Source organism: Panthera pardus, unplaced genomic scaffold (genome assembly GCF_024362965.1).
Source record: "Panthera pardus isolate Hobbes unplaced genomic scaffold, ASM2436296v1 HiC_scaffold_27, whole genome shotgun sequence".
Classification (NCBI taxonomy): domain Eukaryota; kingdom Metazoa; phylum Chordata; class Mammalia; order Carnivora; family Felidae; genus Panthera; species Panthera pardus.
In genome coordinates, this window is record NW_026526843.1 from 36,771,523 (window position 1) to 36,786,526 (window position 15,004).

Genomic DNA, 15,004 nt, shown 5'->3' on the forward strand with positions numbered 1-15,004 from the left:
GTCTCTGACCTCATAATAGCAGAGTCTCTGATGGGGACAGCACCTCCCCATCCCCCTCAGTTATTCCTCATTTTCCTCACTTGCCGCATCTACTCCCCTCTCCCCAAAGACCTCAGCAGGTTGTTGTGTACACCCATTCTGCCTCCAACCAGAAAATCTGCAACCTGTGGTAACGGTCGGCTAGTCAGAACGCCCTTCAGGTGTTGTGGCCCCTTGCCTGCATCTGTATCACAAGTGAACCTCTTTTTTTCTGTTTGGTCTCTCCCACAAGGCCCATCTGCCTGCCTGGAGGCTTGGAGGGTCTGCTCCTTGACATCTCAAAGTCCCTCTGGCCTTGACATTCTCAGCTGTCAGCTTCCACCCAGCATACATGCTGGTCTCTTCCCATTTTGCCTCTTTCATGGAGGAGGGAGGTATGACATTTGTATCCAGACACTGACGAAGGCTTACATGGCTCTCCCTTCAAGCCCTGGCCTATTAGTCATCCATTACCAGTTAAGCCCCTTTATCCAAAGGTGCCCCTGGTTAGGGGCCTCAACTACCCAATCACAGACCTGCCCAATTATAATTTTGCAAACGGCCCAGTGAAAACCGCACTGACCTTTATACCTCGGTCATCCCAGAACAGGGCCACAGTGTTGTCACCAACAGGAATGGACCTCCTTCTGTTCCAACACCTCAGACAGCCATACAGTTGGCCTGGATTTGAGTCTGCAAAACCATGGGGGGAGCGAGACTAACATGGCTAAAGGCTTCCCGGCTGAAAGCCATTTAAAAAAAATAAATAAATAACACTGCAACCGCCCCCTTCATGCTTCCCAAAGCCAAGCCACTCACCCTTCTCTCCTTTGCTTCTACAGACCACAGCCTAGAACCCTCAAGTCCAGAGTCTGGCACTGGATTCTGGAAGGTGGGACCAAAATATCAAGTGGGGGCCTCTGGCTCCCTCCCTGCGGGCACCGCCCTCCCACCCTGACCCTCCACCACCATCACCTAAGGAAGGAAAACCTGTGACAGCAAGTATCTAAAATGTTCAATCTGCCCCAAAGTGCGGCAGGCGTCTGGCCAGAGCCAGTTCACAAACTGACGGCAAGGCTCCCTGTGAGCTGAGGACGGGGTAGGAGGGCAGTGCCCCTAATGACCCCTAATGACCCCTGCCCCCCAGACAAAGACAAAGGCCAACTGAGGGACCCCAGCCTTTTTAGGGATAGTACTGCATCATTCCAATCTCCACATGAATAGAAATGAGTCCTCCTGTCATTAGGCTCCCCCCGCCCCCACCAAAAAAAAGGGGAGGAGGGTAAAAGAAAAATAAAAGAAAGGGCGCCTATTTAAGAAAACCGTCACTTTTTCTGTTTGCTCAGGCTGGGCTGCTCCCCTTCTCCCGGACCTGCCCGGGGCCTCGGCCACACCTCCTCCCCTTGGTGGGGGGGGGGGGGAGGGGGGCTGCCGTCGCTACTGGGGCTGGGGGAGGGGGCGGGAAGATGGTGTAAGACTAACGGGCTGACGTTGCTTTGGGGGCGGATTTGGCCTCCAGCGGCCCAGGCCCGTGTCAGCGAGTCCAGGGCTTGCCCCAGCCGAGGGGTCCAGGCCCTCCGAGAGTGGCCCTGACACACCCACTCGTCCGCGTTCGCCCAGCGCGATCCCGCGAACTGCGCGCTGGGTCTCGGGGCTCCGGGGGCGCCACGTAGGGGACCCGAGGCTGGGGCGCCGCGAGAGCAGGAAGGGACCCCGGGAAGGCAGAAAATCTGCCCGGCAGCGCCACACCCTCCCCCGAGCGAGCCGGGCGCCGTGAGTCGTGGGATTTACCTGCCGCTGGTCCAGCCACCCTGTCCAGACCTCTCCTCTACCTCCGAGCGCTCGGGCTGGCGGGGCTGGGGGGCCGCAGCCGCAGCCGCAGCCCCGGGCCCGGCCCGCTACCCCCGGCTCTCCTCCCGGCCCCGCACACTTGCTTCGGGCCGGGAAAAGCTGCAGCCCCCCGCGCGAGCCCCCAGACGGTGCGCTGCCGACAGCTGCCCGCCCGCGGCAGAGCCCCGCTCGGCAACCGCTCCCTAGCTCTTGTCTGCTATGACGTCACCCGGGCTCTGCACCGCACGCGAGCCAATCAGAGGGTGAGCAGAAAACTAAAATCGCCCTGAGTGGGCTGCTGGGGACCAATCTTTTGTTTCCAGGCAGGAAGCGCCTGGGATGGGGTGGGGGGGGGGGACTGAAGGGGAGGGAACAGGAGAGGGAAAGGAAAAGGAGATGGAAACTTCTACACTGTCAGGGTTGTCTAGACAGAGGTGGGGCCGTCAGGAGAGAGGCGCACCTGTCAGTAGGGAGGGGGCGGAGGCATTTCGTGTATCTTCCTCAACTGGCCGCCCTCTGTGAAGACTGGAATTTCAGGTAAATTTTCAGGGGAGGAAATCCGTCCAGCTACACGGGCTCTCTTTATTGGGGAAAATGGTTTGGGTTTGGGATACCACCTGTCCGGCCAACAGGTTACACTGGTGGAGTCTCTTGGATACAAAGTAGACTCGTGCAGATAGGGCAGTGGCATTCAGAGGTGACAATCTAGATAGGGAAACTATCTTTCTGCCCATGAAACACACATTTCAAAACAGGGAGCATGATACAAAACAAAAAAACTACTTCAAGTTTATAGATATATAGATACATTTAATTTCATTAAACTGTGGCTCTCCCTATAACCTTCCATGGCCTCTCGTCTTTAAGAAAAAATTCAAATTTTTGTCCGTGTGTGAAGCTTAAAATGTAACTCCAAAAATCATCTCTTGCTACTTCACAATCCATAACCTCCAGGATTTGGCTGGATTATATAAATTATGGTAAATCCCAGCAAGGAGACAGTAAGCTGTCATCAAAAATGACAAGGAATGCAAAATAGTAAGTACATTCGCATTATAATGATGTAAAATATACCCATAAAAATGATAAGAGAACGTAAAATTATCATAGGTTAGGTTAAAGTTTATGGGTGATTTTCCCTCTCCACTTTCAAACTTAGTTTTGTAAAGATAAATATACCCTGGCAGACTTAAATGGTCAAAATGGGTTATGACCCTCCACAGTACACTTTTATCCAATTTTCTCAACATCCGCCAAGCATTTCTCCATAATGCTAACAAAACAAGTTTTATGATGGAAGGTGAACTAATATTTTTGACAAGGTCCTTTTATGAAAAGTCACACAACAGGCCTCTAGACTCACAGAGGCAACATCTGGGGAAGTTGGGAGAATGGGCTACCTCTTTGGACTAATTCATTTTAACCTATGATGATGTTCAGGGGTGCCTGGGTGGCTCAGTGGGTTGGGCGTCTGACTTCGGCTCAGGTTATGATCTCACAACTCATCAGTTTGAGCCCCATGTGGGGCTCTGTGCTGACAGCTCAGAGCCTGGCGCCTGCTTTGGATTCTGTGTGTGTGTGTCTCTCTCTGCCCCTCCTCTGTTCACATTCTGTCTGTCTCTTTCTCTCAAAAATAAATAAATATTTTTTAAAAATTAAAAGTTTCTGATGATGTTAGAAATTGAAAAAAAGAACAATGAGCCTTCTAATCTATGACAAGGCAGGAAAGAGGGTGGCAAAAGACTAAGTAAAATACATACTCCAGATTTTTTTAAAGGCTAACTTTACATTTTACTTTTTATTTTCCTTAATTAAAAATATATTTATGCATACATGACAATTACATGAACACTGCAGAAAGTCCCAGAGATGGAATTTGTATCTAGATCTGTCTGCATCCAAGGCCCATGTTTTTTATTTTTAAAAAAAGTTTATTTATTTATTTTGAGAGAGTGAGAGAGACAGAACTCAAGCAGGAGCAGAGGAGGGGCAGAGAGGAGAGAGTCCCAGGCAGACTCCATACTGTCAGCCCAGAGCCAGATGCAGGGCTCAAACTCACCAACCATGAGATAGGACCTGAGCCGAGATCAAGAGTTGGATGCTTAACCCACTGAACCACCCAGGTGCTGGCCCCCCACCCCATGCTTTTTCTAATATGATATATGGTATTAATGGTTTCGTTAAAATACATATTTGCTTTGGAAAAAAAAGAGTATACTAGATTGGAGTTTTTTAAATACCAGGCATTTTTAAATAGCCTTTATTTTGTTTTGTTTTTTTTGTTTGTTTATTTGGTTGGTTGGTTTTTTTGCTTGGTGGTTGTCTCCTAATGTAAAAACAGTCATCACCCTTCTTCTCAAATCCCTGATTAATATGCTGAAATCACAGTGGTTCTGCTTTCAGTGATTTTACAGATATCTTTTTAATTAACTTTTGGGTTAAAGAAGGTAGCCCATCACATTGATTTTTTTGTTTTTGCATCATGGTAAGAATAATCTAAAAATCACTGATCTAAATGAATGAGCATTTACTTAATATTACATCTCTGATTTGCAAAATGCACTTGTTTGGGTTATTTTAAACAATAAGAACGTTTTTATTTTTAAGAAATAGAAAGATAAAACCGGATTTTTTTTATGGCTAATGATTTAACTTGTTCTTCTGGGCTATTGATTTAAATTGTAATTAAAAGGTATTTGATTTCACTCTAATCCTCCCATATACCTCAGCTATAACTCAGAGCTATTTATGCAGTCACGGCACACGGTTATTTAAGCATTTCATGTGTGTATTTTTTCTCTCACTGGTGATTATAGAAAGTAGCACGGGGACAAAATCCTATTAGGTCCCTGACAAATTAAAGCATAGAGGTGTCATAGAAAGAGGACTGGACTCAGAAGCCAGGCCCAGCACGAAAGACTTCAGTCTTCCCCTGAAAGGGTAATAACCTATATTCTTCTTGATATCATAAAGCGGTCTTTACTACCAACGTGGTTTGCTCTCCAAGAATATAGGACAACTGCATGGGAACTTTCAGGAAAGGTGAAGATTTCATCTGTGTAATTTTTCCCACTCAACTCCCACCTTCCCCGGTTTCCTTCTCTGAGCCCATTGATTTAAGGATATAATAACAACGCTACTGTAATAACCACTTGGCATGTGAATCCTGCTTCTCAGGTTACAAACCGTTCTTGTATCTCCAGGTTTGATGCTCACAACAACCACAACAGCATACTGTGGCAATTATGATCCGCATTTCATAGATGAGCAAACGGACGGACACCCAGGGGTTTAAAGTAGCCTGTCCAATGCCTCACAGAGAAGGTCCTAGAAACCAGGTCTCCTACTGTCCGGCTTTGTGTTCTTTCTACCACCCAAATGGCAACTTCAGTTGTATTTCTCCTGTGGCTCTCACCAACCCGACCAGCCAAACCCTTCCAGTCAAATCCCAGATAAAAGGAACACTGCTCCTTCTCATATACCATGGATGGAAGGGTACATTGGCATAGCCTTTTTATTTAAAAGGGCAAGCTGGCAACGCCTAGGAAATTTAAAGTGGCATGTGCCACTTGACCAAGCGATTTCAGCTCAAGGAATTTGATTATGGATACATTCACAAAAACATGCGAAGATATGTTCTAGTGTGTTCGTGGCTGAGTCTTAGGTAAGAAAGAGAACCTCTTATATATAAGGGGTAACCTAAATTTCCCTCAATAAGGTAACTGTTGAATAAGTCACAGGAGATGCATATTTTAGAATATTACACACCAGCTAAAAAGAATCAAGTGGACTTTTAGGTATTGGAACAGAAGCACATCTTGACACATTCTTGAGTGAAAAAAAGTTGCAGAATGGCATGTGTACTATTATTTTTTTTAAAAGTGTGTGTGTGTGTGTGTGTGTGTGTGTGTGTGTGTGTGTGTTTAAGTTGGCATTATACACACCAAACTGCTAAGAGGGTAACTCTGGGAATTAAAATGGTAGAAAGGAAGACATGTGGGTATGTGGGCATGGTGGAGGTCATTAACTTTTTCTCGTTATACACTTCTGCATTGTCTGTACATTTTTTATAATAAACATATAGGATGTGCACGTAGGAAACATTAAAAAGCGCAAACATAGCCTTCTTTGGGTGGAGACAAAAACAACACAAACAGAATGAACAGAGTGCTGTCCTGAAGGGGGTCTGAATGCTCTGTCCATGAGTCGAGTGTGGCAATGGAGGCTACGGTGTGCCGGGCTGAGCTGAGCCATCCCTGGGCAGGCACAGAAGGGCAGAAATGTACAACTCACTGGGGAAAAGCAGCCTGGATATCCTGGCTCCCTTCCCATCTCCTGCCTCGACTCTTACAGCCAGAAATCATTCCCACTGGTGGACTCTGGGTCTTTGTGGCTCTCAGTCTTCACAGCTTTTGTTAAAGCAGCTGCTCTTAAAAAAAAAAAAAAAAAAGCAAAACAAAAACTCCCCCTCCTGCTCTGAATACAAAAGAACCCGACTGGGCAGCTAGTGCCCCAGGCGTTAGCTAAGAGCACTGTGCCCACCCCTCCTTCACTGCAGTCAGACACTACTGTGCCCCTTCCTTCCTGCCCACCACTCCCACTCAGTTCCGGTTGGAGGCAACATGGTGGGGAGCCTGCCTGACAAAGAGCAAGGAGCCTCAGAAATGCCAAGGGGCTCATCCTAGTTCCCTTAAAAACCAGAGGAGGAGGAGGAGGGGGGCGCCTAGGTGGCTCAGTCAGTTAAGCGTCCGACTTCAGCTTGGGGCACGATCTCGCGGTTCGTGGGTTCGAGCCCCACATCAGGCTCTGCGCTGACAGCTCAGAGCCTGGAGCCTGCCTTGGATCCTCTGTGTCCCTCTCTCTGTGTCCCTCCCCTTCTCACACTCTGTGTCTCTCTCTCTCTCAAAAATAAATAAACTTTAAAAATATGAAAATAAACCAGGGGAGGAGGAAAGAGGGAAGCCCAGGGCTAGGAAATCACCATCCTTGTGGGGCTTCAGAGTTCTGGCCAAGGAATGAGGAGACCCAGATGCCAGTCTAGCTTCTGGTCAGGAAACCCTGAGCAAGACTCAAATTTCCCAGGGCTTTAGTTTTCTCTTCTGTGAAACTTGACCTGCTATCTCCCTGGACTCTTGTATGGATGCAAATGGCTAATGGAACAACAGTGGATTTAACAGATTTCAGAGCTACACACCTCCTTAATAGACTTGATGAGTCTCCATTTACATATGCTCCCTGTATTGTGGGACCTGGGGAATGAAGGGGGGGAGGGGGGTGCGTCTCTCCCCACCTTCCTTCACTATAATTAGCACCGGTTAGGGACCTGCCCCGTAGAACCTACAAGCCTTCAGGAGCTTGCAGCCTCTGCCCTCCTCCCTCCCACCAGGGAGTTAGCAAAGGAAAAGCAGAAGACAATTAAACGCAGGTGGCCCTGGATGAATTAATATGAGAATTAGGAAGTTCCTCTCCTCTGACTTGGTTTTAATTAGCCCCAAGTCCACCATGGTCTCACATAACAAACCACATTATTTAATTGAGCTGATGCTCTGTTTGATTTTGCTCCTAAGCGGATCACATTGTACATTCCTTCCCCACACTCTCACTGCACTGCCCGAACCTAAGTCAAACTGCACGGAGTAAAGTGAATTTGGAAAGTTGGTTTCATTGCTTTCCCCACTTTTCTAGGGGAAAAAGAGAGAGAGAGAGCAGGAGAAAGTGGAAGATAAAATCTAGGGGACAAAGAACCAAGGAGAGAAATAGAAAACCAAATATTAATTTTTTTTGGACCGGCTGGATTATGATGTCATGCTTTCCCGGCTCACCTGTGATTGGCTTCTCAGCTCAGCGTCTGCTGAACACTAAAGGCTGATTATTTGCCAGAGATACAGACCTTTTACGGAAGCTTTGAATCATTGCTGGTTGTCGTGACAACCTGGGCAGTGTCTGTTCCTGATAACCACATAATGAGGTTGTCAGGAACAGAAGTGCCCCCATCCCCACACGCAACCATCTGAGGTGGTTAAGCAATGCAACATTTCTCTCAGGAGGTGAAAGGGGGAAAAAAATCACCAACAGGCATGGTGGAGATCCCCTTAGTTAATGTATGCCAGCCAAAGCCTGGAGAAAATCTCTTGCTTCAGGAGTTCCTTACCTACCATCCCCAGGTCCCATCTGAACTGTCGTATTGGCTCTAATGAAGAAAACCAAGGAACAGGTGGTGGAGGGATAAGGCATCTCTGCAACCCCCCAGCAGAGCCAAACAGAGGGAAGTGTGAGTGGAATGTGAAATCGATTAGGGCAAGGCACGTGACCTCTTTTCAAAGGATGCCATCATGACAGGGTCCAGGAGCAATGGGGGGCATGTGTCAAAGGTGGCAGGGCATGGCCATACCCGGTCATCAAAACCAGCCGTAAAGAGAGCTCGTGTGCTTTTCTGTGGGCTACATTCATTGCCCTGCTGGTAGACACCTCGCTCAACGTTATCTCAGGACTCCAGATATTCTGAGAGGGAATACCCATTACATCTTTGTGCTATGTTATTCATTGCTAAGACAGTTTTATTAGGACCTACTAAGCATAAAACACACAGCTAGATGTGTACAGATGCTATCCAGAGAAACCAAACGTGGATCATCTGCTTAAGGAACTTGGAATCGGGTTGGGGAGAAAAGATACTTACCCAAGTAACTGTGACACAAAGCACGTGTAGTAAGTACTACAAGAGAAGTCCAAAGTCCTTAATTTCAGAGAGAGGAAAGTCACACCCAGTCTGTCACATTCCAGCTTCAACTCATCTTTCCAGGTTGCTCTCCTACCAGTCCCCCCTCCATTTACTCCAGCCATCAGCCCCATCAAACTATTGCTTCCGTGATTGATTTACCTTGACTTTTGTACCTCTGTGCCTCTCCTGCTCTTCTCTTTGCCCGGTATGGCTTTCTCCCCTCCTTTCCCTACCTGGTGATTTTTCTTTTAATTCAAGTATAATTAACATACAGTGTTATATTAGTTTCAGGTGTACAACGTAATGATTCAACAAGTCTATATGCTTATTGAAGCATTATTTACAATAGCCAAGATAAGTTATGGAAGCAGTCCAAGTGTCCATTCACAGACGATGGATACAGAAGACCTCGTAATATATATACAATGGAATATTACTTGGCCAGAATAAAAGAGAGAAATCTTGCCATTTGCAGCAACATGGGTGGACCTAGAGGGTGTAATGTTAAGTTAAATATGTCAGCCAGAGAAAGGCAAATACCACAGAATTTCACTCATGTGTGGAACCTACCTCGTGATATCTAACACGTACTTCCAGACTCTACTCAAGTGGCATCTTGTGAATGCACAAACTGGTCCCAAAGGAATAACCCCTGGTAGACATGGGTATTGACTGATATCACTACTGGGTGCTGTATTCACATTCAGTGGCTTTAAGTCCAGCAATATATAATGGGTAAAGTCAGACTACCTCTAAGAGTCTTATTTAGACAATCAACACAAACCTGTTCTCCCACTGAATGTCGTCTACAACTTTTATTTTTGAAATAGTTCAAGGTGCACAAGAAGCTGCAGAAATAGTACAGAGAATCCCTAGGCATTCTTACCCAAGTTTCCCCCAATATTTTGATATACTGTATTAATCTTATTTTATGTAGCCACAGTACATTGTCGAAACCCTGGAAATTGTTGACAATTGACATCGTTATACTACATTAACTGAAACACAGGCCTTGTCCAGGATCCGCCAGTTTGACATACAATCTCCCATTAAATGAATTGCCAAACACAGCTGAAAAGGAGCAAAGCTATTAATAGTTGATCTGAGCACCAACTTGCTTCTCTCGTGTCTATCCCTGCTAAAAAGGGCCCAAACCTGAAAGAGTCAAAACTTGCCTGGGACTGAATGAGAGAAAATCAGCTTGGCCTGGGAACAAGCAGCCTTGCTATTAATCAGGCTGAGAGAGCAGACTGCTAAAGCCAGCTGCAAAGGTAGCAGAAAACACTGTTTCTCCCAAGATCATGCAACAGTTGTAAAATGCCATAACAACTCCTACCTCCTTTGAGCAACCACTGCTTTCTTCCCAGTGATGCCCTAGACCTTTGCTTTTTCATTTATTCCTGGGGGTACCAACTGCAAGGCACCCCTGCCTCATGATAGTGCCCAACTCCTAGTCGATACTCCCTTCTCCCGACCCCACCTCAGCAACTGCAATCAATCCAGAACTTACCTCTGCTTCTTTCAATGCTCCTCAGAATCCTTCAGTGGGAACTCAGTTACAAAAGATGTTCCCTCCTCCCTCTTTTTCAAGAGCGGCAATCCTATGGTTTCTCTGGAATGCACTCCCTGGATGCATCAGGTCAATAGATTTGACTCTGTCGGACTACAGTTTTGTTTCTGGTTATCTTTGGCTGACTAAGCTTTAACATAATTGACGACCAACCAATGGATATCTGGAAGGCCCCTTGAATCGTCTGGAGTTAGTTAGCCATGTTTCCTTGAATCTACGCAGAATCACACGTTGTGTCTAAAACTGGGATTTACATAGTAGGTGTCTAGTAAATTCTCATTGAATGGATATACGATTATCATATATCAGATTTGTTGGAATGGTGCCAGGTATGGAGACAAAAGCCCAGAGAGACAGTACTGCATAAAAGTACTGTAACCTACATACTTTGACATGATAGTGGTATTCAAATCCCAGATTTGCTATTTAACGGCTTTGAGAACTTGAGCAACTTAACCTCTCTGAACCTCAGTTTCATCATCTGTGAAATGGGGATCTAATAGCACCTCCTTCTCAGGGTAACTGGGAAGATAGAATGTGACTTAAATGCATGTGAAGCAGGGAAGCATCAGGGCAGTGGCTCCCAATTTGCTGCCCTTGCAATCACCTTGTGACCTTTATAAAATGCTGGTGCCCTGCCCCCGCCCTCAGACACCCTGATTTTAATGGCATGGCACGAATCTGGGTATCAGAGTTTTTAAAAATCTCCTCGGGCTCTAATCTTCCCAGATTGTAATGTGCGGCAAAATTTGGAATCACTGGATGAGGAATTTCATTACTTAAGGATTATCTTTTTCTCCTCAGGTTTGTGGCAAGTAGAATCGGGGGACTGAGGCTTCCCCCAGCTTTTTCCTGCAATCCCCACCCTGCGGGCCATCTGGCTTGTCCAACTTGTAAAAGAACATAGCCTCTTTCTTCCACGTGCATAGCAAAATGACGAAGACATGGGGTATTTGGATAACACTGCAGCTGTATTCGTCTCTCCTTTTTCCCCCTTTGCAAACATAACTCAGTCACACTTCAAATTAAGTGGTCTCAAGTGTGAATTTGAGAACAGTTAATATGTGCACACAGGACGGGTTGACCATCACAGACGTGTTTAATAGATGCAGATCTCAATGTGCTTTTGTTCCATATAATTAAGCACCTGTGGAGCCTCATAATCAATCCTTATTTTGTTATGATCCAGGAACGCGTTGCATGCAATGTTCTCTGGTGTTCATTTGATCAGGTCATTTATGAGGATGGAACATTCGAAACAGGCTGCCCCTCTTTCCCTTTTTGAGTCATCCTAGGGAATGCATCGCCTACTCAGTAAATAATAAATATGAATTCACTGATGAGTTTGAAAGTTAACTTCTAGTTAAAGAGAGGTTCAAACTATGGTCATGTTGATTTTTACAAGGAGTTCGACACCACCACTCCACCCCTGTGCCCCCCGCCCCCACCGGCTCCTTATTCATTCCAGCTGCTAATATGGAAAATTGAGCAGATGCCGACATGTGAGGGTCAAGTTTACTGCTAAAAAGGAAAGGGGGCAGGTTGCTAGGCAAATTAATACTATAAACATAGGAAAGTGACAGCCTGCTAGGGGAGTGCGCAATTTTAAGCGCTACTATAACTGCACTTTGCATTCAAATGACCAATATGCTAACTACAGTCCTTATCTATTTGTTCAAGGCCTTAAGAGTCTCAGTGGCTCAGAGCACAGGCCCCAGGCAGCAGTTTGACTGCAGGTTTTTGGAAATAATAACATGGCATTTCTTTAAACATATTTTCAAATTCAAGTTCCTTACAAATCAAGATCGGCCTTTCCCCGTTCAGGGAATTAGCGAGGCTTAACTGTGTTCACTCTGGTGCTGGCCGCCACAAACCCCTGCTAACAAAGGCTCTGACTCCTACTTGAGTACTGCCAGTTGGGGCACATTTCCATGGTAATTTGCCGGTTCTCCTTTGAAAGATGCGGGGGGGCATCCCTGTAAATGGGAGGGAGGTGTATTTTCCCAGTAATCTTGGGATCATCTTTGACCCTTTTTAATTATCACTACCCATGTAAGGCCAGAAAGAATGCTCATCCTGCCTTTTTTTTAATGTAATTTAAGGCAAATGCCCCCTAATTCTGTTCTCAAGAGAGAGAGGTAGAAAAGGCATCATTCTCGCCACACTCCAGTTGAAAATTTCAGACATTTATCAAGGCAAAACACTGGGGGGTGAGGAGCTGAGAGCTGTATTTGCATTTCCCTGGTCCAGAGGGGTGATGCTGGAAGGTTCCTGTTCTGGATATGCCCCACAGCTTTCAAATTCCTTAGGTTTTTTAGTAAACACTACATGATCTAAAATCTCCAAAACAGCAGCCTCGGGTAATACATTTCTTTTGTTATATTCCATTTTTAAGCACCCCCCATACACTGACATCTGAGTGTTCTCTCTACAGTTTAAGACAATGAACCATGACACAATTACGAACTAATCTCAGTGCGTTCTTTCCTTTCCTGGGTTCCATTCTTCCTTTCAGAGACTTCTCCCAGCCACCCAGAGGCCCAGTGAGCTAAAGGTGCCACCTGTTTCCTTCCCGGGTCTGGGATGAAAGGAATCTAATTGACCTCTCAGTACAGCCTTAGCGAATTCATTTATTGCTCCTTCCAGGTATCTGTGCTTTAGAAGGACCCTTCTGGCACAGGCAGTGCTTGAATGAAAGGAATGAACTGCAGAGGCAGATAGGTACAAGCCACTGTAGGTTTGGGGAGACAGAAGGAGAGAGGGACTTTTGGTGGGGAAACGTTGCAAATCACACTGCTGAAGAGTCCTTCCCACACACAAGTTTGGTTCTGTGGCAGGCCACCACCAGGTTTCCCTGTCATCAGACAATAATCCGCTCCCTGATGTCAAAGGCTTTGCATTCATACATGTAAGCAAGGCTTTTCATCAACTCCAAGAAGCTTAAAACAAAAACAGGGCTGGGGCACCTGGGTGGCTCCGTCGGTTAAGTGTCTGACTCTTGATCTAGGCTCAGGTCATGATCTCGTGGTTTGTGAGTTCGAGCCCCACATCGGGCTGTGTGCTGACAGCGTGGAGCCTGCTTGGGATTCTCTCCCTCTCTCCCTCTCTGCCCCTCCTTCACACACATTCTCTCTCTCTCTCTCTCAAAATAAACAAACTAAAAAAAAAAAAAAAACGTTTAAAAAAAACAAAAACAGGGCTCGTCTTCAATCAGAAACTTTGAATGCCTCATAGCACTGTTGCCCCTCAGCTCTCTGGTTAATTGCTATCTGACCACGTTAGGAGTCAAGACCAGTCCCTGCCTCAGAGCATCTTTCTTTGTTGCCTTGCATTTTATGCATGTTGATTTAGAAGACTGTTGGGGGGGGGGGGTAGGGTGACAGGGAATTGGGGCGCAATCTCTTGGCTACTACAGCGTAGCTTTGGGATAACCTGGATTAAAACAGACTGGCTAAATTGGAAAACTATTTTCTGGTTTGGGGATTTTGATTGGCTACAATGCACTGCTTTATTTTTAAATAACGCTGTCACTTTTAAACAATCACACTCTCCAGTTTTAAAAATGACATGTGAAAATAATTCAGTGCTTAGAGATAAGTTGGATGCTTTCCGCAACTTCTGGAAAGCCTGCTTGTACTACCACTACTGCCACTAATAATAATCAAATACATTTTCCTCCCAAAAGATTCTCTCTGGCCCATTCTGGATGAACTGTGAGCCCAAAGCTATTTCCACACTGGCCCAGAGAAATGGTCCAGGCCATTTACCCCGTGGGTCATTTATAAAGCTCCTAGACAAAGGAAGACTAGTTTTTCAAATAATTTACTACGCCAAAACACACAACAAAGGCACAAAAACCGAAATAAAACCTCCCACATCTCCCTGCGTGAGTGAAGGGATAGTTTCGACGTTTGTGAATCAGAAAGACAAATACATTTCAGGACGATTTAGAAGCTCAGTAGCTCAGCTGCTGGACAACGTAGTTTGGAAACTACCCTGGGCATGAATCATCCTCCCACATCATAGCCAGGGAGGCGGGCCCCAAGAAAGCAACTGGGAGGAGATAACGACATTTGACGCATAGTTTGAGCTGATGGGAGAATATTTAAATCCAAAAGGACAGAAGACACAGAAGTTAAGCAGCCCATGCTTAGAAAATGGATTAAATCCAGTAAGTTGGTAACCTCTGGGACACATTATTTTATATTCAATGGAGCGATGTGGCTCTGAGCTAGTTCCCTACAGATCAAGTCAAACAGGTCTAGTGCCTGCCCTCTGGATGCTCACAAAGGCGGGTCGTCCAGGAAGTAACAGAAATGTGTGTGTACGAAAAGGTGGACAAACATTATGTGGTATCATGTGGCCCCTTGTGAATGTTTCATGGACACTTTGAGTGGACCAGCCAGTCAGTTCTCCAGCTCACCGTAGCGTCATTGAATGCTGTATCTCAAGAAATGCAAATTAATTTTTAACGCCAGATTAATCAGGATGGGTCCGTCTGCAATCAAAAAGATAAAAAATGTTTTTGAAGTTGCCTTCATCCGTATAGTGGGGCAAAGAGTTGAATGTCCGTAAATGAAATAAATAAGATCAATGCTCGATGTAATGCCACGTTCACTGCTATGTCTCCAGTGCCTAGCACTTGGCAAGGCATCAGGAGGGGTGCAGTATTTATGAGCCGAGTGAAAGACGTGCTGCATAAAGAAGAGTTGTAAGACCTGAAACCATAAAACTCCTTCAAGAAAACTTAGGCAGTAAGCTCTTTAACATATATATATATATATATATATATATATATATATATATATATATCAGTCTCCTCCGGGTAAGGAGAACACAATCAAAAATTTAAAAATGGAACGACA

At 45.6% G+C, this 15,004-nt stretch overlaps 1 protein-coding gene across 18 annotated transcripts in view; it reads right to left on the reverse strand.

Annotated features, from left to right (window-relative positions):
- Positions 1-15,004, reverse strand: part of PAK3 (p21 (RAC1) activated kinase 3) — a 251,199-nt gene that overhangs the window by 118,831 nt on the left and 117,364 nt on the right. For 8 of the 18 annotated variants that reach the window (XM_019426866.2, XM_019426857.2, XM_019426859.2 and 5 more), the window contains exons 1-2: positions 1,810-2,044; positions 602-711 (exon numbers count right to left, since the gene is read on the reverse strand). The exons of 3 other annotated variants lie outside the window; for them this stretch is intronic. The gene's annotated coding sequence lies outside the window, so the exon portion shown is untranslated. Of the gene's footprint in view, positions 1-601; positions 712-837; positions 904-1,809; positions 2,045-15,004 lie in introns of those variants that run through there. 7 more of the 18 variants (XM_053891255.1, XM_053891254.1, XM_053891253.1 and 4 more) reach the window with 4 other exon arrangements.